Source organism: Haemaphysalis longicornis, unplaced genomic scaffold (genome assembly GCF_048455015.1).
Source record: "Haemaphysalis longicornis isolate Haplotype H1 unplaced genomic scaffold, Haemaphysalis longicornis Haplotype H1 scaffold_3, whole genome shotgun sequence".
In the NCBI taxonomy this organism is placed as follows: Eukaryota; Metazoa; Arthropoda; class Arachnida; order Ixodida; family Ixodidae; genus Haemaphysalis; species Haemaphysalis longicornis.
In genome coordinates, this window is record NW_027526335.1 from 40,593,236 (window position 1) to 40,615,727 (window position 22,492).

Sequence of the window (22,492 nt, forward strand, 5' to 3'; positions counted from 1 at the left end):
AAAACCGGTGAGCTCTCTGGGGCTCACCCTGAATTTCTTGTTATCCAAGCTTACTGCATATCGGCAAACCTTCGCGTTATTACATTTGTTTGAGTGGCAGTGACTAGACATGCATTGTACGAAGTTGTGTTACTTTCTGTGTATTCCATGTTATTGATGACCGCCCTATTACTCTTTGAAGTTTGTACCCCTCTTACTCAATGCTCTCATTGAGCTTGTAAGGTATCATAAATAAATAAATAAATAAATAAATAGGAGACTGTGCAGAATAAAGAAAAAAAATTTGCAGTACATAGTTCTCATGCTTACTCCATTTTTGCGAACTTTGAAAAAGTAAACTAAAATTTTCAAGATCAGCCAATTGAAACAAAGAGCAACAGCAACAGAACGTATACTATCTAGCTCAACAAAAGCAAATTTTAATATAGTCGGCTTTTGCCATATAATCATCTAAGAATTTCGCAGCGTATGTGTCCTAAAACTAATTTACATACTGCTCGATTCCAAGTAGTTACTGTTGACTTACATGCACCCCAAGAGGCGCCATAATCTTACTGACGCTGCTCCCAGTTAGAATGGCGATTTACAACGTCCAGGAGAGATTTTCTGGTGTTTCCAACTCGCATACTGGCAGTCGGCTAAAATGCACTGTGTTTGCATATCAATTCAACGAGAGACAGCCCCCTTCTAGAACGCACAACTTTCTCGAACGACACCGCAAGTTCTAAAGCCCAAACTCATAACTCATAGATCCCTTTTCTTGCTTCAATATCTCTTTGAATTCGGCTTTATATTGCGCCTGTACTGCTCTTCCCGTAATGCTGAGCAACATACGGTGGTTGTTAGTATTGCGCATAAGGAATTGCGAAAGCCCTATTAAGACATGGACGAACCAAGCACTGAAAGCACAAGAAAAAGGAAGCGCTTCCCGAAGTTGTGGTCACTGTCACCATCGACTTGAACAAATTTACCTCTCTTGATTCTGTAATACAATCCCATTTCTCTGAACGCAAAGGCGATGGCCACCTTGGCACTGACCCTAATCTTTAGTGTGCTCAAAAGGGTGCTATTAGCCAATGTATTTACCATGTAACATATCTCAGCACACTGCGTAAGGCCGAGAAAAGGACGGCCTCTACTCTCGACCTCCTCTTATATGTGGCCTTTCAAGACAGGTTTGCGACATGCTCTTTACCGTGCAGTCCCTAGATGCTCTGCATATCTTATGCACTCGTAGGGCGGCCAAGCCGCGCCTCATTCGTTGCTAATGCAGGGTGCTCTGCCTAATGCATTCCGCCGTCAGCAGTCTAGGTGACCTTTGCTTAATAAATACTGTATTACGGCGATGCTTTGGTCTCAACCTCTGTGTTTAGTCCAGGCACTGTGGTCATTTCTTTTTGTGTGAGAATGATGTTCGTTTGGCCTCACATCTGCGTAATGGGGTAAACGACGTTTATCTAGCGCGTAACACATTCCTGATGTTGCCAACTTTTGTAGCGCTGATCAGGCTTGTTTATATTTTATTTGCATGTCCCGCCATTCTGTATTATGGATCTCAGGGACATCCCAGCCACGTAGGAAACTTTTCTCTCTGTCCCCTCAATTCTAAACGAATGCAGAAAAAGCTTCTTTCATCGGCAGTTGCTTGAAGCTATCAGGATATTGTGTTGGAACACATCTTGCGAAAGCATAGCCCGTGTTCAGTGCCGCGTGAAAGAGCTGGGGCACACTCCTGTTCTTATGGATTCGATTCTTTTGTTGCTTATTGCCGACCCCGTGCGTTTGCCTATCGAGTGATCCATAGCTATACGGGAGTCAGCGCGTAAAAACCACGTGTTGCAAGAACTCGTGTTTTTTTAGCATCTGCCCTCACGTTTTTGCTCCTGAGGCACTCCCAACCCTTTTCTTGTATACCACCCAGGCATCTGCATTGTTCCAGAGATGTTCAAGGAATGACAGTAACGGCAGTGCCCTTTATCAAGAAAACACAACCAAAAGTAACAGAAGACGTGAGTCATGTGAAAGGAACAGCAATCGCATTTTTTGTAGAAAGCCAGTGCAAGGGATTGTCCTAGACGCCCGTCCATGAGTTAGATATGGGTGAAACATGTGCACAGCCTTGGAAAGTGCAGTGCCCTTGTAGAAAAGGTTTCGCGGCATAGATATGAAAAATCACATTTAGGGAGTACAAAAAATACTGGTAACGTAGTAATTGTAAGAGGAAGCGAAGTAAAGACAAATGTAAAAGACAACAGTAAAATGTCAACATAGTTAAGAAAAGCGAAAACGAACCTCTTTTTTCCCCCACTCTAAACTAACCTCACGTGAGCCTAATATTGCTTAATTTATTCGATGAATGGTTTAACTGCAGACTAACCATGCCTAGTATAAACACCTATTGGCTGTTTAGCTGCCCTGAACCCGCGTTTAGTCCTGGGAGTATTATGTGTTCTACGAAAGCTCGGATTTGTGAGTGAAATCGAGCATGTTTTTCTCATTTTTCGCATCAAGGCCAGCCTCTTTCTATAGTTCATCTCACAAGCTAGCTGCAGCACTGTGGAGGCTACATTGTTATCAATAGTGCGCCCACTGAGGGCGCCTAATCCGCCGTGAAGGGGGTCCTGAAAGGACACTCCCTTCTCCCCTCTCGGCAAGTGGCACCGCACGGCCCCGGCGCCTTTTGCCGCTTCCTTCACGGTGAGTAAGGCGCCCTGAGGGGGACAACAATGTAGCCTCCACAGTGCTGCAGCTAGCTTGTGAGATGAACTATAGAAGTATCTTGGAGGCTCGCTAAACGGGCACTCACGTTGGAACTCATTAGTATGCATTCTGTAGGAACCGGACACCGAGGGTAGGTTTTCCCCCGCCAACCAAATTTTCAATAAAAACCGTGGTGTCAACTCAAATAGCGACTTGTTTTTTCGTTCCCTGCCATGTAACTTCTCTCACACATAGTAGCCTCATTATAGCACCTGGCTTGACGCAGACAAACAGGACGCGCTCCTCTCTCACCATTTCCCTGCATTCTGCCAGCCTGCTTCACTGCTACGCCTAGGACCACGTATACGCGGGCACGCAGGCGGAATTCCACTTCTTTGAGTACGTTTCGTAGGTGCACAGCTCTACCCTATGCTCTGCTCCAAAAAAAGTTTGCCGGCTGCACACGAGCTTCCAAATGACACTCTCGAGTTCGGCCAGTGGCAGAAGAGAAGCTCAGATCGTAAAGGTCTGGCCTGCACTGAAGATTATTCGCGCAAGCCTTCGTAGCTAAGCTGGCAAACAAATTCGGCTGTTTTATAAATGTCAGTGGTGATGCTGAGGCTCAAAGGTGAAATGCTTGTCACATAAGCTAACAATTGTGCACCGCGAGTAAGCACTCAGCGATATACGCATTGCCTTCCTTGCGTTCCTTACGTTATTCCGTACGTTCCTTAGGTTCCTTAGCTTCTTTACGTAATTTCAATGGCTACCCCCTCTTCCGCGGAGCGAACCGCGCGCGGTCTTTCCATGCCGCGCTGCAAGGTCAACTACCGACTACAGCGAGCGGCCACACTGGCGGTGTGGCGCGATGAGAGCAACGACACTGACTGGCTCCTAGTGTGGCCTGGTATAGCGCGACACTTGTGCTCGTGTGCCTACGTCTGCTACGACCAGTGAGCGAGAGCTGCGTTGGAGAAGTGGAATCCCCGGGAGGTTTTGAGCCTATATTTCAATTTGTAAGCTCCAAATACTTCACCCCTGGTCGATCCCCCCAAGTGAGTACATTCCAAACACTTCAACGGTATCATAATCATCACCATCGCCGTCACCTTCGTCATTACAGCACATGCACAAAAGTTAGCTTTTCCGCAATGCGTATCGGTGTACGCCACTACCGACGGCGAAAGTAAGCCAGTCCAAGCTTCGCTTGATGAAGGACAACTTTCGCAAAGCAGTTTCAAATCTGCGAATAATTCAATAGCTGCTGAACTCCCTGAAAAATTTATCGTCCTGCTGGCCGTCTAGTGCACGTCTTGAGGGAACTGTAAGTAGTTTAAGCACCATTACTTCGAATTTATATAATAGTCGTAAGAAACTGTTAATAATGCGACATCCAAACGGTGATTTGGCAGATGCAAAAGCTTTGAATTCTGTGCCCGTGCTACGCTGCAGTAGTGGCTTCCGCAAAAGGAAACTGCCGGGTCGACGAGGTGGGTTTCGCCTCTTTCCGGGCGGGAACGGGGTGCTTGGGACAATTAGCTGAGTTAATTACCCTGTGCCCGCTAGTTCAGAAAACGGAGAACCTCATTCCGGCCGAGCTGGGCCGACACGCAGGTTTATATCAGGTGTTAGAGTAAAGGGAAGACGGTTATGTCGTTGTTGCTTTTTACATTGTTGCCCCAATCTTTTTCCTCGTATGTTGACCTTGTAGTTTACTTTCCAGGCGTGACATGCTGCTCGGAATCAACCCAAAATCCTGCAGAATTCTCCCTCGGCTAGGCACAGATTAAAACAAGGTTTTACTAATGAGCCATTTGGCGAACCGCAGCAATGCTGTAATGCTATACAGCGAGGAAAAGACCCCGTTGAAGTAATGAGAGCTCCTATCGTGACAGTAGCTTGTATGTTGGTCAGAATGATTATAGTTCGCTTTTAAAGTATCACGCGCCTTGGCTGAGAAATATGGAACATGGTAATATTTCAGAATATTTGCGTTGGTATACTACTTGAAGAAAACAAGAAATTTCGGAATAGTTGGGTACCCTTCGTGTTTTTCCTTTGTTCACCGTTTGGAGGTGAGAGTGAGTGAGTGAGTGAGTGAGTGAGTGAGTGAGTGAGTGAGTGAGTGAGTGAGTGAGTGAGTGAGTGAGTGAGTGAGTGAGTGAGTGAGTGAGTGAGTGAGTGAGTGAGTGAGTGAGTGAGTGAGTGAGTGCAGTAACATGATGAGAGAGAGAATAAATATTTTTATTCATCGAGCAGAGGCTGATGTGTGGGCCTTGACCCATGGAAGGCATCCCGAGTCCCGGATGCCTTGACTTCGGCTGCCGTCCGTGCTTGGGTCACCAGTTTGAACTGGATATCCGGGTGTGGTCTGGCCAGGGAAGCCCCCCACTGCACGAAGGGGTGGGGTTTGGAAGTGGGGGAAAATCTGGAGTACGTTGGCACTCCCATATGATGTGGTAGAGAGAGAGAGAGAGAGAGAGAGAGAGAGAGAGAGAGAGAGAGAGAGAGAGAGAGAGAGGGAGAGAGAGAGAGAGAGAGAGAGAGAGAGAGAGAGAGAGAACAAACTTTTATTTTCCGCAGGACCTAAGTCCAGGTCCTAATTAGAAAGATCAATTAACCGGATCCACGTAGTATTCCAGAATGCCGTGCGGATACGGTGCACGTGTTTGTAGAAAGCTTCCTGGGTAGCCTGGATGCTTACTGTCGGCGGGGGAGACAGCCAGAGCTCCCAGGAGGTGGTGGAGGCGCGGGATGGGGAAAGAGATGGCGGGGTGCAGTCCCAATAAGAATGAGGGATTAATGGGTAGGTAGAGGGTGTCAGGCTGAGGACAGTAAGCGCAGAGGGAAGGTTGTTGAGTGGGGAAGATGAGGTGGAGGCGGGTGGGATGTGGGCAGGTGTTCATCTTGAGCCGCCGCCAAGTTATAGCTTCCTCTCTGTGGAGGCGCCAGTGTGGCGGTGGGATACCGCGGCGAGTTTGTTTGTAATAAGAGAGAATGTCTGTGTAGCCGCTCAGTGAGTGGGGTCAATCTTGAGGGGGTAGACATTGGCCAACATCGGCAATGGCTCGGTGTATCAAATCGGGAGCCGCGGTGTGAGCCAAAAAACTGGCCTCTTGCGCAGGACTACACTGCTTCTACAAAAAAAAAATAACTTCAGTGACTAGAGTCAAAGTTATTAACGACGGGTGAGAACAGTTCCATTGCCAGTATGAATTAACATTAGTGGTTAGCGGTCGATGGTTTTTGGCAATGCTGTCCGAGATCTTGTGAGGGTAGTTTTCGCGTGTATTGCAAAGGCTAACTCGGCATATACCATTGATTTCGACGGGAAACGTTTGTGGACTCCCAAGAGGATAATGAAAACAATGCAAACACTATTCAGGTCCAGCTTTAAGAGAATAGCATTATTTTATGATCAATTGTTTGAAAGATAATAATTGTTCTGCAAGGCTCCTTCACCTGGTTAGAATCAAAAGTAAGAACCTTGCTTGATCTGTGTTCACTATCAAGTGAAATAGCTTGCCCTTTAAAGTAAGTTTCATAGAGTTAAACATTTTCAAGCATAACTATAAGCAGTCACTTATTGCGACTAATTACTCAAAATCCAGGGAAATAAAAACCGAGTTTTATAGCTAATTATCACAACAAAATAACACTATATGCAAAATCGGTCATTTTGATTCAGTCCTACCATGTTTCTGAGACTTGCAATGAATGCAAGAAAGAAGTGAGTACGGCCGGGAATGTAGAGCAGTGTACGACACTTCCGCCACCGACCTGAGTTGTAAGTCCCAGCCCCTGTCGGTCAACCCTTCACGCATCTATTCCGGGAACGTTCGGCGCATTTGAATAGAGATTGCTTCGGGAGAGTAAAGTATAAACGACTTTGAGAGGTAAGAATCAGGTATTTAGTAAGGCGTGGCAGTATTAAGGTTTGACGCTTTCTCGATCGCTTCGATTCCCAGTTTTTTTGCGTTCTTTTAGTGAGCTCACAGGATGCAATCAGCCGAACTAAACAGAGCTGAACAAGAACTCGCATCGCTCCCGTCCTGACGAGTGAAGCAGAACCGCGCGTAATCCAATGAAGAGGCCGCTTCAGACAAGGCACCGATGTACGAGGACGCCCGCACAGCGACACAATGAACGTCATTAGCGTCCCATTGGAGCCGAGGAACTTTTCCGCTCGTCGCCAATGAGAGGCACTCCAGGTCCCCTTTCCCTTCGCACCGGTCTCGTCTCGTCTTCGTGACGCTTGAGAGGCGGCTGAGAAAGTGCGGTGTAGTGGTAGAACGTATTTTACCTTTCAGAGAAACATAAATCCCCCCGGTTCTCGTTGTAAAAGACGCTTTTCGCATCGTGTCTACATGTCAGAGTTGTTTACTACTATTAGAATCAATGGTGGGGAGTGTAAGTATAAGTTGTAAATTGAACTTTGCTCTAGCTTCCTATTAACAGTGTTTGACAGAATTTGTCCTCTTCGATGTTACCGTGTGAGCAGCCTACTTTGCGAAGTCACCCTTACCCGTACAGTGAGAGACATAGGACTTATATGTATTTCCACATTGCATCTACCCCGCCTGAGGTGTTTCCCCGAATTTATGCCATAATTACGTGAACCTGATACTATCAGGTCAGTCTCTACTGCGGTAGTCCTGTGAGGAGCCTTAAGGAATCTGCGTTACTGCTTCCAGTATGATTAGGTTAAAGGTAATAAATAACACGGCGAACTCTACCGCGCGAGTGTTAACGGGCCGCGCGGCCGGAGCGAACCCATCTGCAGAACTGTGGGGGGAGACCAAAGGCATTACGGGAACATATAACGAAATCACGAGATACTATAGGATGAGACGGAGAGAAATGGCGCCACCGCACCCCGGCCTGGCCAGGGAGCAAGCGCTAGTACTAAGACAATTGGAGACGGGTTCGTTACTGACCCCGGACTATGACACGTGCGAAATGTGCCGCAGTGAGCGGGCCACGACGGCTCACATCCTGTGGGACTGCTCGGCAAGAAATACAGAAGCGTCAGCGAAGACAAAAGTTCCGCCGTGGTACCTGACCGCGGCGCAGAGCAGCGACAGGGACGTACAACTACAGGCCCTCCAGCAGATTCTGGCGGCACTTGAACAGCAGCGCCCGAGCGAAAGCGGAGAGGGCCCGGCCGCCCAGCGCGGGTAGGCCAGAGGACCTCGAGACAAAGTAGCGAGGGAGCACCTAGTTTAAAGAGCCCAGCCAGGAACACGTAGGGCCGCGTCACGGCGCTCCAGTAACGGACGCCGCCTACAGGCGATTTAATAGTCTTTAGCTCACTATTCGCTCACTCACTCACTCAGTGAGCAATTTTTAAAGACGATAGTCTTTCTTGGGCTACTTGAGCAGGCATGTTGGTCTATATATCTGTACAGCTGTCTGTCACTCGATTCAGCTACCCGGCTAAAGTGAAATGGAAGCTGCGGAATCATCTTATATACCCAGAGCCAAATCTAAACGTCTAAGTCCGGTGTCAATGTTCATATTTGTCAACAATGTTCAACAAAACAAGATATTACGCAAACCTAAGGCAGAAAATGAATACATAAGAGATATTTGCAGTGTTCCTTGGTTCACAAATTTATGGATGCTTGGTTTTAAAATAGCAAAAGAAAAACTACATCAACTGGAGGAAACCGTCGCCTGCTGTTGCCCACGCTCCTAGCGGCCTTTAACAAATGATACGGCAACAGCACTAGATAGGTTCTATGTTCCTTTTGGAACGCTCGTGGTGTAGGAGGGCAACGTGTTCATAAACGTTGTATAGAATGCCTCGATTCACGCGCGTCTCCGCCGTACGGCAGCGCTGGCATCGAGGCACCCGACTTGGAGCAGTGGAACGCGGTAAATTTAAATTGACTTGAGCAATCCTCTAGCTTGTCATCATGGGAGGAACGAGACAGGAGGGGAACGACATGAGAGGTAAGCGGAAAAGACAAGGGAGGGATTTACTTGGCAGTGGCGCCAGTCGACTATGACCTTTCGCCGACATTTGCAACGAAAGGAGCAGATACGCGGTCATTTTTTAGTGGGTGCCGGTTTCAAGTGGTAAACCCCACGATGTGAAGTTAGGCCTAACAACCTAAGCCTGAAATTGGGAAGTTCGGCCTAACGTATTGTCGCTAACAGCCTCACAGACCGAATCCCTTCCCAATAGGGCCCTTCTCTATCACATACACCCCTCAGTTTATCCCTCTCCCTTTTGCCCACTATGCGGAGACAAGGCCACGGTGCAACGTCACATGTGGCCCTGTCCATATGATCCCCTCCCTCAAATCAATTCCTCGGAGCTATGGGAGGCAGCGCTGAGCTGCTCTGACCCGGAGAGACAGAAGATCATCATAGCCCGGGCTACGAAGGTCGCCGCACACCTCCGGCTGCCGGCCACCTCCTCCCTCGCTTAGAGGTCTTCTTTAATCAAGTGCTTCTCTCTCTCTCTCTCTCTCTCTCTCTCTCTCTCTCTAACAGCCTTACGGCACGCAGAGAAAGGCCATTCTCATCCTACACCGGCCTGTGGGTAACTGATGTCGATGTTCACCTCACAACATGCCTTAGGCCTATTTACTTCGTGCTATCGCATGCCTGCGCCACCTCCTTCTTCTGCTACACATGAACCTTTAGCGGAAGGGGCGTAACAGAGATGACGCCAAACTTCGCAGGGAAGTGTTTTAATTTTGCTACACTTGATCCACAACCATCATCATCGTCTGACAAAGTTTTCTTTCCTGCAGGGCGTCTTCGCGACAGACGCCATCAATGAGAACAATAAAGCTTCGCTTTAATATCAGTCCTAAGCAGGTTAAGCCGCCAGATAGGGCTGTTGCAGCCGTCACAATGACAGGGATAAAGCTGAGATTTTGTCAATGTCTCGGATATTAACCCAGGCTAAACCTGTCCGCTTCGCCAGTATTCTAGTGCTTGCATTCCAGTCAAGACTTCACGGAAACATACACTGCTGATGATCCTGATTATTTGGTTCAACGCGCCGATGCTACACAGGCGATAAGGCGCGCCGTTAGTGGAGGGCTCAGGAATAATTTCGACCACCTATGGATCTTCAACAAGCGGCGAAACGTCGAACATACGGGCGTTTTCGCTTTTTGCCTCTGATAGAAAATCGGCCGCCACGGCCGGGAATCGAACCCGCGTTCTTGGGCTCCAAGTTTTAGGGATATTTTGCTCGAGTTGTGCGCGTCTTGCTCCTTTCTAATCCATCTCAGTTTTTGCATAAAAACTTGCTCCTGGGCTTTCTTTTCGCATGTATATCAGCGTCTTCCGTTCGAACTTCTGTTGGCAGCCCGTACGGTAAGACCTTCGCTGCAGTGCTAACGATATTGCCGGCTAAAGCCTTTTGTATCGTCTACTTGGCGGCAGTAGGCCCTGCAGCGATAACGAGCGCCTTCAGCAATTTGTGCCCGAAAGATTCTGCCCACTTGGTCCCCCTCGGTTTGTGCCCGCATTCCTCGGGAGATATCTCGTCATTCGTAAACCCAAATCCGGCCTTTCTTCTTTCCCAGGAAAACTGGTTTGTCTTCAATCTCGACGCACAAAGAAAAGAAATAGACGGATCCTTGTCTTGAACAGAAGACTAAGAAGCTGACTTTAGGCCCGCAGATTCTGCACCGCATCTTCGCGCTTAGAATAAACGCGATTACAGGAAGCATGCAGTTAATCTTCGTCTGGTTTTTTGCGACCTGAAGCAGACGTTGTGTGCAGCCTTAGCTATAAAAGCGAATGCCGCTTGTTTCTAGACTAGCGCTGAAAGTTTCGGCACCAGCGTCTCTGAAATATATTTGAAAATTTCGCCCACATTTGGGGAAGCACAAAGGAGTTCACTTCTAACCCCGCACGGAAATATCTACGGAAGTGGTTTTCATACATGAGTAAGCCGGCTACCCGGCTGGCAAAAGGGATGGCGGAATCCACGATAAAGATGTTTATCGGTGTTAAATGTCAAATAATTTGCACTTTTACCTAAAGCTACGCACATACTTATCCATTTCCCGCATTTTTTGTATGACGTTTAGGCTGATGCATGTCATATTTTTAACAATTCGCTCTTGCTTCTAAAAGTCCTGAAAACCTATACGACGACTTTTGTCTGTCCGACTTTTCTGGATAGCTGAAGTGTCTGCCAAAAAGCCAGCCCTAAAACATATGCTACGCGGAGAAATTCGACGTACCAGTCATGCAGTGAAGCTATATTTTTGCATGCCAATCAAGGTTTTGTAAATATGAGAAAAGAATAGGAGAAGTTTTGGGAAGGACTTCGCGGACCCCTGAAATGCCATCGCGGACGCCCCGGCGTCGGCGCACCCCCACCGTGATCCATTTATCCACGGCGTACCTATATTGGCACGCAAAGATGCACTAATTTTGCTTCTGAATACGTGCCTCACGCCACAGATTAACGCTTAGAATATTACGCCATCGCTGCCTACAATGGAGGGCATTACTGGCCAGCTGGTGTTAGCACAAAAGAATATTTACTACTGTCCTTTCACTAGACACTCTAGAACGTTCAAGATTCGCCTAGAAACACCTGGACCTGTCATCGTCACTTTTAACCAATCTCCATATATGTATAAGCCGTGAAGAAGTGTACGGAATGGCTCTCAGGCACCAATGCCATCTTTAATTTTTTTGGTACTGGTCGATGGTTCCTCAGCGTATCTTAACAAGCAATCGAAAGCATGAAAGTGGAAAAACTGTAAACTCCAATATGGAAACTGGCAGATAGTGCATCAAATAGTGCATAAGCGTTCTTTCCAATCGAAAGCATGAAAGTGGAAAAACTGTAAACTCCAATATGGAAACTGGCAGATAGTGCATCAAATAGTGCATAAGCGTTCTTTCCAGGGGATCATCTCGGCAGGTGCACTATTTTTTGTGATTTGGAGTGCAACAAATGTGAGGCGCCGCGAAGAAAGAGAATGGTCTGGAAAGAGGGTAGAGAAGTGAGAAGAGCAGGAGGGCGAAGCTCTAGGTAGCAAGAAAGGCAAGAATAGCAGTATAGTCGGAGGGCAGGTTTAGAAGAAGGGAGTGGGTCCAGCCTTGAGCAGGAATTGCAACTCAAGCTCCAAGCCATATAGGCGTCTCTAAAACCGGAAGTGGGCTGGTGTTGTGAAGCAATTCCAGTAAGTAAAGAGAACGCTTCGACCCTGTCAGAAGATTCACATTCTTTATACGCGACACATCTTACAATCGTTGGCCATTGCGTCATGACCGAAATTTGTTGAACCTAATTCTGACCAAATTTCTAACTCACCTTGCTTAACTGAACCCTCTCTAAGCCCTCTCCCTTCTGATCCTCGCTCTCTTCTATTAATCCTAAAATCATCCCTCCGAGAGGACATGCATGTCCTACTTTTGTATGCCCCTTCTCTCTTTCTTTGAGTTTGTCTCCGGAGGCTTCAAGCTGGTGTAGCACTCGCACCCTCAGACGCCTGGGATTGGGAAATCCACCAGAAGAGTCAAGAACTTGTTCCGAATGTCCGGCCGCGGTGGCTAAGACGAATGTCAGGTATCTGCTGTGGATGTGGCCGTGAACGAGGACCGCTTAACACAGTGCGCTCAGTGAAGCTGGTCGCCGGTTGGATACACCGGATTTATACAATCGCTGGATGCAAGATCACAAGTTCTTAAAGTATCTACTGCACATACGCATATACTTCGGATGCCATAGAGCCTAGGAAATTTGATTGAATGGTCTTTAAATATTACAGAGCCCTACGGCCTTTTGTAAATTCCCTGTATGTTCCTTGTATGCCTTGGAGCGCATCGTGTGACAAATTACTGAAAGAAAGATTTTTTGTAAGGAGAGTCGCATAAGAAACCCTCCTTATTATTCTAAAAGCTAGGCCAGTTTGCACAGTGGTGCACGCCTGATATCACAGCAGACCTGTGTTCACTTCACTACACTAAACTCGACGAGCGCCATGATTCACTGGGAACCATTTACCCTGTGCATAGAAATGGCATTCGTCAGCAGAAGAACAAATCAAACGCAAAGTAACGTATATAAGTGCTGCATTTGTATAGTGCCCCATTCAGTCCTCGTAAACTACATTGTCCGCCACCGCAAAGTCTTCGACGAGTGCTCAATCGCCGTTGAAGACATGCACTAATACTTCTTCTTCGCCCATTTCATTCTCGCCTCGCAGAGCGGCGTGCTTCCGGATAAGCCGCGTCTTCTTTGGGCGCACGGATCTTCTTTGCTCGCCCAATCCCCTACATTTTCTTGTTGAAGCAGCATATTTAAAACGAACTTGCACGTAGAAGAAGCAGATTGATGAAGAATAAGCAGCGAAGTCTCGGCACGTCAGGACTGCTGAAACGTGGGCTGGTCCCAGAGGCGGCAGCTCTCGCCGCGTACATGGGCCGGCCGCCGAATCCGATGCCAGCCTTTTCCGCCGCAAGGCCGCCCTGGCTCTACCATCAGGTGACAGACAACAAGCCTCTGGCAAGGCTACATGTCCGAACCTCTGGACTTCATCAACCTGCAGATGCAGCCCTACTTCATGTCGGTCACTGGGCGCCTGCGACGCGGCCACGAGTCATGCAGGCTTTTGTGGACGCCGGGGCACACGACTCCCTCGTAACCACAGCCTTGGCTTGTCCCTCTTACCCAATCTTAAACCAGAGCTGCGCCTACGAGACCCTCCGACCTCTACCAAGCCTGTTGGCAGAACTTACTGCTATTCGGGATGGTCTCCAAGCACTTGCATCGACAGTAACTACCGGCGTGAAACTGGAAATTTACACGGACTCAATGACAGCGATACGTGATCTACGTCGCGTTGCGCGTAGCACCAGCATTTCGGCACGTATTCACGTGATCCTGGACACATACCCATGCCCTGTGCGTGTTTTGTGGGTTCGCCGGGACATGCTTCCTGCCCACATAGCGGCGGATCGCGCCTGTCGCCGTATAGACCTTCCACGGCCGCTACCACTTCTTCCAGTGTCCACCTAGAAGAACTGCTGGTGGAAAAGGAAAGCCTCCGCCGCGCCACGCGTGCTTTACTTCCACCGCGTGGAACTGACCTCCCCAGTGGGCTCGCTCTCTGGGAGGAGGTGCTGCTGCGGAGGCTTCGAATTGGGGTGGCCTTATCCCCAGCAGTGACCCACGCTTGGCCTGCCCGCTATCATTCACCGTTTGCGGACACCTGTCCCTTTTGTACGGTCCCTGCGTCCGAAGCCGACACGAGCCACCTTCTATGGACCTGCCCTGCCCTCCAAACCTCTCGCCTGCAACACCTCCGAGGCACAGGGCTCCATCCTGGGAGACCCCCTTGATCTACAGCGGTGGATCTGGGGCCCTCAGTACCGGTCTCTGCTTACGTTTCTGCATGCCACAAATGTTATGTTGTATATATAACTGCTATGCCATAAGGCAAACTCTCGCAAAAAAAAAGGATCAGAAGACAGCTGTTGCGTGCGTTTCTGTTCATTAACTGCACAACCAATTCTCGTTTGTGATTATATGCTGTTTCTTCATTAAAATGCTAACGTTTCTATTTTACATTTTTGTGTAGCGGGAGCTTTAGCCCTCCCTTCCCCGACGGCCAATTCCAAACGTTGGTTTGTGTCATGTTACAAGAATCACGAGACGCACGTTCACGCGCGCTCGGCATTTTGTTGGTATTTTTTCAGTTCATTGATTGCGCAACCAAGTGCTTAAACAGCTCTGCTGCTAAAATGTTGTTTTACTGATTGATTGATTGATTGATTGATTGATTGATTGTTTGATTGATTGATTGATTGATTGATTGATTGATTGATTGATTGATTGATTGATTGATTGATTGATTGATTGATTGATTTCGCCAACTAGCACGCAGGACTTGTTCATTGCAAATCAATCTCCGCGTACGTATGCGCCAAGTGGGTGTGTCGGCGTATTAGGCCTACTTAGAGGCTAGTTCTCGCTGTGATGTCCGACATGATTGCATGAACTGTTCCTCTAATATCTAACGCTTTCAGATCAGGTTGTGTGCTCCTTCGGTAATTAGAGAGGACGCTTTCTTTAAGTACAGTAACGTAGAGAAATTCTTATTGTCTGAACCTGAAATATTTAAAGGAATTCACTCATGTAATTGTCAGTCGAGAACAGGCAGCACAAGCGCGAACAAAAGCTTCAGTTGAAAAATTTATACCAGAGAGACGGCAAACAGCAAAAAAAAAATTTTCGAGGACGAAGAACAAAGTAATTTTTCCGCTTTCTGCCTTTCAAAGTGTTTTGTATATTTCACTCTGGCCTTTTGTCTCCCGTCTGTCATTACGACGAACAGGGGTGCTGCAGGTTGCCTTCTTTTTTTACCGAAAGCACCTTCAAATTGCGGAATTTAATCCCCTAAGCGTGTGTTGCAGCTTGAGTTAATTAGCCGAAGTGAGGCTGGCGTATCGAAGCAAGACGATGACCACCCTAAACACGCGTATCTACTTATCTAACCATCCCTCTTCTTTCAGGCAGGCCCTTAAACACGTTCTTTTTATTTATTCAGTTCTAGCTGGCAATATTTTGGTTTCCTTATTACACCGTACCGCTTCAATTTCTTCCGGAGCAAGATTTTCTATCAATATTTTAAACCAGGGGGGATCACGTTTTTATTCAGTAATCTGCCATCCTCTCATTTTTTTTCATACGCGCAGGCGCTGCACTCTTCTAAAAAAAGTCATTTTTCTTTGTTGATTCTTTCTTAGGTCTAAAAGGAGGTTGTCTCATTTAAGCCCGGTGGTCATGCTTTTCTGTTACTTAAGGCTTCTTTGTCTCGGCTATGGTTTTAAAAAAGTTTGAATGATCAAATTTTCTATTTTACTGTCTGTATCGATAACTGCGTAAGGCTATAGTCGTGCTCCACTGTCATGTTGAATCGACCAGTAATGGCACCAACGTTTGCTTTCTTTCCAAGCAATTTATTTTGGAGGATTGACGTTGATGTTTTACTTAAAATGAGTAAAAAACTGGGCTGTCATACGAAATCCACAAAACAAATCAACAAAATGTGTAAATCATGTGTCTCTTTTTAAAATGGGATATAACTATGTAAAACACCAAAATATCTTCCCTGTTCACTTGATTTAATTCACCCATTCACTTAACCAAAACTGTAGAGGATGCATCTGCAACGCAAATTTCCGATGTCCGGTTGACTCCTCCGATGCTTTTAAGTAATTTTAGTACATCACGCGTAGGCTGTCGTCGTTCATGTAAAAATCACTCTGTAGGTGAAAATAACTGGGGATGAGCACACGTTCGTTCAATACGCATTGCTGCCAGGCATTTGGGGCACAGTATCTTAGTAAAGCCAGAGGCTGTTGTCGCTGGGACGAAGAAGAAACACGTGCAACCACCCAGTGCCGGCACTGTGTTGACACAGTGCCTGCACTTCGGCACTGTGTTTTTTCTTCGTCCCTGTTTCCATGTGCCGTAATTATCAACCATTATGTACCAACTCGCCCATATCAATCGAGCTTTTTCCCATATAGTTTGCCGGCCATGACAGCACTTGGAATTAGGTTAGCTCGCTACTCAGTACATAGCTGACAGATTTTAAGAATTTCTCGGCGGTACTCAGCTTAGTCACGTGATACACAGTTGTCTTTGTCATTCTTCGTTTGGCTAGCCTTTACTCGGTTTGTGGGTATACTTTTAGAACGGCACTTTCCAGCAATCGGCGGAACTCATTTTGGTTAAATGATGTTGTGAGACATACGAAAGCGACAAAATTTTCGATCATAGACTAAGCAAGAAAACAATCTTCAATGGGGCTGCTTATGTCAGCCGAGCAATGCGTAGCCTCACACGAGAGAATGAATGTGATGATGATGGTGAGGATAGTGATGATAACGATGCACACGCTTGCCTTAACTTATTAACAGGGGCTAGTCAAGACTTCTGTTTCACAGTCTCATCATAACGTTCGGTCAGATGTTTTGTTAGAAATAGGCAAGCAATGATTGGCATTCTGTGCGTGCGCAGAATGGCATGACGAGTGCTCCGATACATTTTGCACCTGTTTCTCCTTTCTGTCTTTTTCACTCATTTCAAGCACTTTCACTACCATTTGCCCTCTGTCTTTGTACATTAAGGGAGAGGCAGGTTGGGCTTGCAGGCGGCAGGCATTGCGTCAGCAATTCTCCTCGAAACTAGAATCATTCACAACGTTTAGACACCGCGGCTCTTGCACGAGTACCGAGGCTGACCGCGGTCTGTCCGAGGCAAAATTCGGTATTCATTCTTGGAAGGCGAGTCATTGAACTGAAAACGGACTATCCACGATTAGTCCGGGATGTATAATCGATGAACCATGCTAACAGGTGAACAGTGCTCCGCAAAAGCGTAGCCATTATTGGCAGGGAGAGGAAGTTTGTTAATGTAAAATATTAGACCAAAAAAAGCGAAACCCCAGCAGTACCACCTCCGCCGTGTGAATTTTGGCATAAGGGGTGAAATCTGCCAGAAGCTTAGCGAAAGCCAAGTAATTAAGGCCGTGCAAGACTTTGAGGGTGTGGTGTCTTCCACTCCCCGTATCTTCATTCCACGAAACAAGACAAAATGACTTATTTGGTAATTTTCTACTTGTGTGCCGATTTTCTGTAGGGTTGTTCAGCTGTGAAGGATTCGATCAACGTTCATACTTATCTCTTGCTTAGTTAAGTCATCCCTGTAGCAAAGGCAAAAGGTAAAAATTATCACAACGCCAGAATTACGTCACATACTCCTTCTCCAAAGGCAAGCCTTTGCTTCAAGTGCGAACAATTACTATGTTGTGCTTCAAAGATCTATTTGGAGGCGAGAACATTCCAAGGATCGCCAAACCTAACAATGGGCTCAGGTTCTCGTGACACGAATGTTGGTGGGTGTAAACCACAAGGATTAAAAACGCCTGAACTGAAAGCCAAACTGAAAAGGCTGTGTTTAGCTGTCAGGTGAGCGTCGTACGGATGCCAAGGAGATGACGAAAACCACCATTGTATTCGTAGGGTAAAGCCAGATTAAATGGCGGAGGAAATCATCTTTCCTTGGGTGCTTTCTACAATGACTGAAGTACTTCGTACGCACTTGAAAAGTTCCAACCAAGTTCGGTCGGAGAAAACGCAGATGCCAAGGAAGGAATATTGTGGAGCAAGAAAGTCGAGCCTACAGTCTCGGTAGGCGACTTGGCTATTGGGGACCGAATCGAGATTAATCCAGCCACTCGGGGTTAGCTAAAAAAGCACGGTTGCTGGAATAACATATATAATAAATTCAGGCGGAAACCAAAGCCCGCCCAGGTAATGGCGCTCTATACAGCCGTGGCTGCGGTTCGTTGTGCACCTGCAGCAGCATTCTGTGATAAATGCGCGTCAGGCCGCCCGCGTTGTTTTTTCCGCGCTTGCCCTCATTTATCTTCGCCATTAGAATTGGAGAATTATTTTACTTGACGTGTCCAGAACACAAGCAGAAACGGAAACATGAGTTGTTCTCAGGTGCTTCCGTTTTACTTTTTAAGTGCGAATGCACTTTATAAGCGACCCCAAACCTTCCACCGCCGGCGGCGGCGGTGGCGTCGGCGGCGGCGGCGGCGTCCGCAGTCCTCCTCTCTATATAAAAAAAAAAAACAGCATCCGGCGCCAGGTTTCGATCCAAGGACTTTGCGGCCGCAGCGCGACGCTCTACCGACTAAGCCACGGACGCGACGCTGATATCAGTGTTAGTAACGCGCCTTATATCTTTAACGCATTCAAACTACGTCGTCAGCGGCGTGCGTTGGCGACGCAGCGGCGTTATAGCGGCTTGATAACTGCGTGGTGTACACGTGATACTACAAACCCGATGGAAGAGATGGAAGAGAAGGCGGCGAGGCGGTGGGCTGCGGGGGCCGAGCGCAAGCGCCGCAAGCGGGCCGACAACCGTGCATTCGCACTTTCACATTCTCCCCCTCGGGGAAATGCGGGGGAATTTTTTTTCACACCTTCGCGCTTCCGGTTTCTTGCTATTTGTATTCAATTTAATGAAACGTACAAATGGAATAAAGAAAAAAAAGTGGAGCCTCCCCGTAATGTCACATTAGTATTGAGGCTATATAATACTCGCGCAAAATTTGGTTTTCTGGGCTCAACAAAAGTATCTCATCGACATCGCCAGTTTTTTAATATGCACAGCGTTGTGCCGTGTTCCCCTATGCGTGTCTGTTTTTCCACCCGAGACACCTGTTTTCAGCTTCCTTCTTCAGCTTCCTCTTCCTAGACGCAGTCTGTGCTTGCGGTGCACGTCTCTCACTAACCCTGTGCTATCTGTGCCTGCCAGTTTGACTTATGCCCCTGTGGACCCTCCCTGTTGTGTCCGTGTACACCACTCCTAGAATTATACTCAGACAATCTGCCCGCACAGTCACAAAGCGTATATTTGGGGCGCTCTTTCCGACGGGAACAAGCTTTCCCGCTGAAAATCACTCGCTAACAGTGGTACACCGCAGTTACAGTGCAGCGGAACCTACCTCGGCTGAGATGCAGCGTGGGCGCGATGTCCGATACGGCAAGAAATGGCGGACATCGCCGAATCGCGTCTACTGACAAACATTCACTGAAAACTGTCAGAAAACTACGGACCATCCGACGGCAGCCACTCCAGAAACTCGGGTATGCCGAAGCAGTTTCTGTGCACTATCACATCCACACTGGAAGCGTCCCTATTGACGGCCATCATTCCCACCCAAGCTAGAAGGGACGACGGAGGCGTGGACTGATGGCGAAGAAAGAGAAATGCTACAAATTGGCTCACGTTTCGTCACCCTTGACAAAAGAACAGCTCTACCCGGGAAATACCCGGCACTAATGGTCTGTATTGGTCCATTCATACAAGGCTTCTTTATGCGTTTATACGGGAACGACGGTGGTGCCAGTACAGCCCATTTCCTTTGGATTAGCGCGTTGCGAGCGCAGATCTTTTCGCTGGATTGCACACAGTAGCTGCCGTATAAACTTCTCAACACGAACACCTGCCCTGCACAATTATTCGTGCACTTGTTCGGTGCAATGCGCTCCCGCGTTTAACTACGCCGAGTAAGCTCAACGAAAGCTATGCATTTCCTAATGTGGAGGTGTATGCAATGCAGTAGCTACTTTATCTTGTTTTAGCGCAGCAAGTTGGGTCTGGTAAGTATGGTATCGTAATTTGGGCGTTGTGAAAACACACTCGTGTTAGACAAACCATATATACGCCATTGATCGAAAAAGAGAAACGATCACTCCCTGTGAGTTTCTTTACGCGGTAAGGTAAATGTAAAATTTCTATCCCTTGGACAACCTTCGAAGAGAATTTTCGTATTTCTATTCCTTGAAAAAGCACGAACCACTTTTATGAATCCCGGGTTTTGCCTCAGTAAACTTAAAAGTCAGAGTCCTTTGCTTTAACAGCGGAGCTGTTGTTCATGCCGTAAGTTCGCCGTTGCGGGAAAAATATCATGAAGATGCCGAGGGCTCGTGAGAGCGTGCCTTACCGCAACCACTGAGTACACGGCTGACGTAGTGGCTATAGCAAAACGAAAAAAAGAAACTCCTGCGCTGTCGGCACGCGCTACCGCGCTTGTAAAACAAAAATGCAGTGGTAATGCTAAAGATGAAAAGACACCCTGCTTGCGAGAGGTCACCGCGGCCACCGGATTCTCTAAAAGCCATTATGGATAATTGAAGGCGTGGCTACCAGTGTGCCACTCGTTCCCGAGACGACTTGGAAATCCCGCCACCGCTGCCTCGAGTCGACGACGAAGAGTTGGTGGAAGCCTACAATGCTGGGGATGCTTTGCATCCAGCCCTCACAGCGAAGAAGATTACGACCTCTTCGATGCTTATGATGACGGGCACCGCAATTATGCAAACAAGCAATGATGCTGAAACTTAACTATGTGTCCGGCAATGCTCACCTGCAACATCTTCGCTATTCAAAACTTTTGCGGGAGTGAAAACTTCCCTGCATTTTGTTTTTCATTTGTGTGCAGCAGCTTTAGGTAGCCGGTATGTTCTTAGAAGGCGGAGTACACTTCTATTCTTTTGTATCTTCTAGAGCAAGATATAAACGTTTAGAATAAACCACAAGAGGAAGAAACGAAACACAGAGCGACAGTAATATTCCACTTTTGTTGCCTGCGAGTGTGGAGCCGAAACATTAGCCTACAGCAGTTTACTCCACGTGTCCAATTAAAATTTACAAGTTTTCTTGCGGTACAGTCACCGTCAATATAGATGGTGTAATCAAAGCTTTATTGTTCTCATTTCTCGCTATAAATCGCTTTGCAAAAATTGCACCTATCACACAAGAAACATGCCTGGTTATGTAATTACACAACTGAAAACAACTGATTGTGCTACCAAGTACTGCTCTTTCGTATCACTCAAGAAAATGCCTGAAGAATGTTATTACAAGGAAGGCCGACTTGTACTTACAACTTGTACTTACGACTTGTACTTACAAGGAAGGCCCACAAAAGATGTGTTTTTTTCCTGCTCGTACCAGTTCGTTTCCCAGCAGCACATCCAGAAGTCATGCGCAACTGTCGGACCATACAATTGTAGCAGAAGAGAGAACACAGCGCTAAACTCGTTTACATATCAAACGCGGCTGTTTCGAACTCTTAGTTGATCTTCCACTGATGGGATAATGAGATGCAATTTCAAGGCAACTAAAATGATTCTAGTTGCTTTTGTTTCTTCCTATTCGCAGCTTGTTTCTCGTTGTGAGATTCACTTCGAATTGGGTTGCGGACATGAACAGTTGCTTTCAGTGCGCGGTTTTCTTATTCGTCAATCGTACGTCGCACAATTTATTATAGGTGGCTCGCTGACGATTTTTTTCCTCGAGAAACCGCTGGGGAGTTTAGTTGGGAATAGCATTTTGTTAGCTATGCTGAGTCAGTGAGGAGGCTTTTACTCCTTCGTTTAAATTTCTTTATTTTTTTACGCAGTTTTAAATGAAGCAGGGATCAAATTTTTTGTATGGAAAGATCCTCAGAAAAAAAGACTCTTTTTTAGCAGAATTCCTCGACTGAATTCCTCTGCGATCAGTAAAGGCATTATTGGCATGCCAAGCGGGTCTACAGGGCCATGAAGGCAACACACAACTTTGTTTTATTTAAAAGAATTCTCATTTTCAAACATTTTTTGTTTTTGTTTGCCGACAACAGATACCTTTATCAATAAAAAGTTTAGCAGTTAGATACAAATTTTATTCTGCTAATGGTTCCCCGTTCTCTAGACTTCAGCATTTATTCAATAGAGAAAGATACGGTTACGATAGAGCGCGTCGCTACCCTCTTCGCGCCTGCTGCAGGTTTCGTGTAGTCCTCCTGGGTGTTGCGGCAGAGCTCGCCTTTCGGAGACAGGCTATAACATGACGGATTAAGCAACAAACTGTTTTAAGTGCGAATGCACTTTATAAGCGACCCCAAACCATCCACCGCCGGCGGCGGCGGCGGCGGCGGCGTCCGCAGTGCTCCTCTATATTTAAAAAAGAAACAGCATCCGGCGCCAGGTTTCGATCCGAGGACTTTGCGGCCGCAGCGCGACGCTCTACCGACCAAGCCACGGACGCGACGCTGATATCAGTGTTAGTAACGCGCCTTATATCTTTAACGCATTCAAACTACGTCGTCAGCGGCGTGCGTTGGCGACTCAGCGGCGTTATAGCGGCTTGATAACTGCGTGGTGTACACGTGATACTACAAACCCGATGGAAGAGATGGAAGAGAAGGCGGCGAGGCGGTGGGCTGCGGGGGCC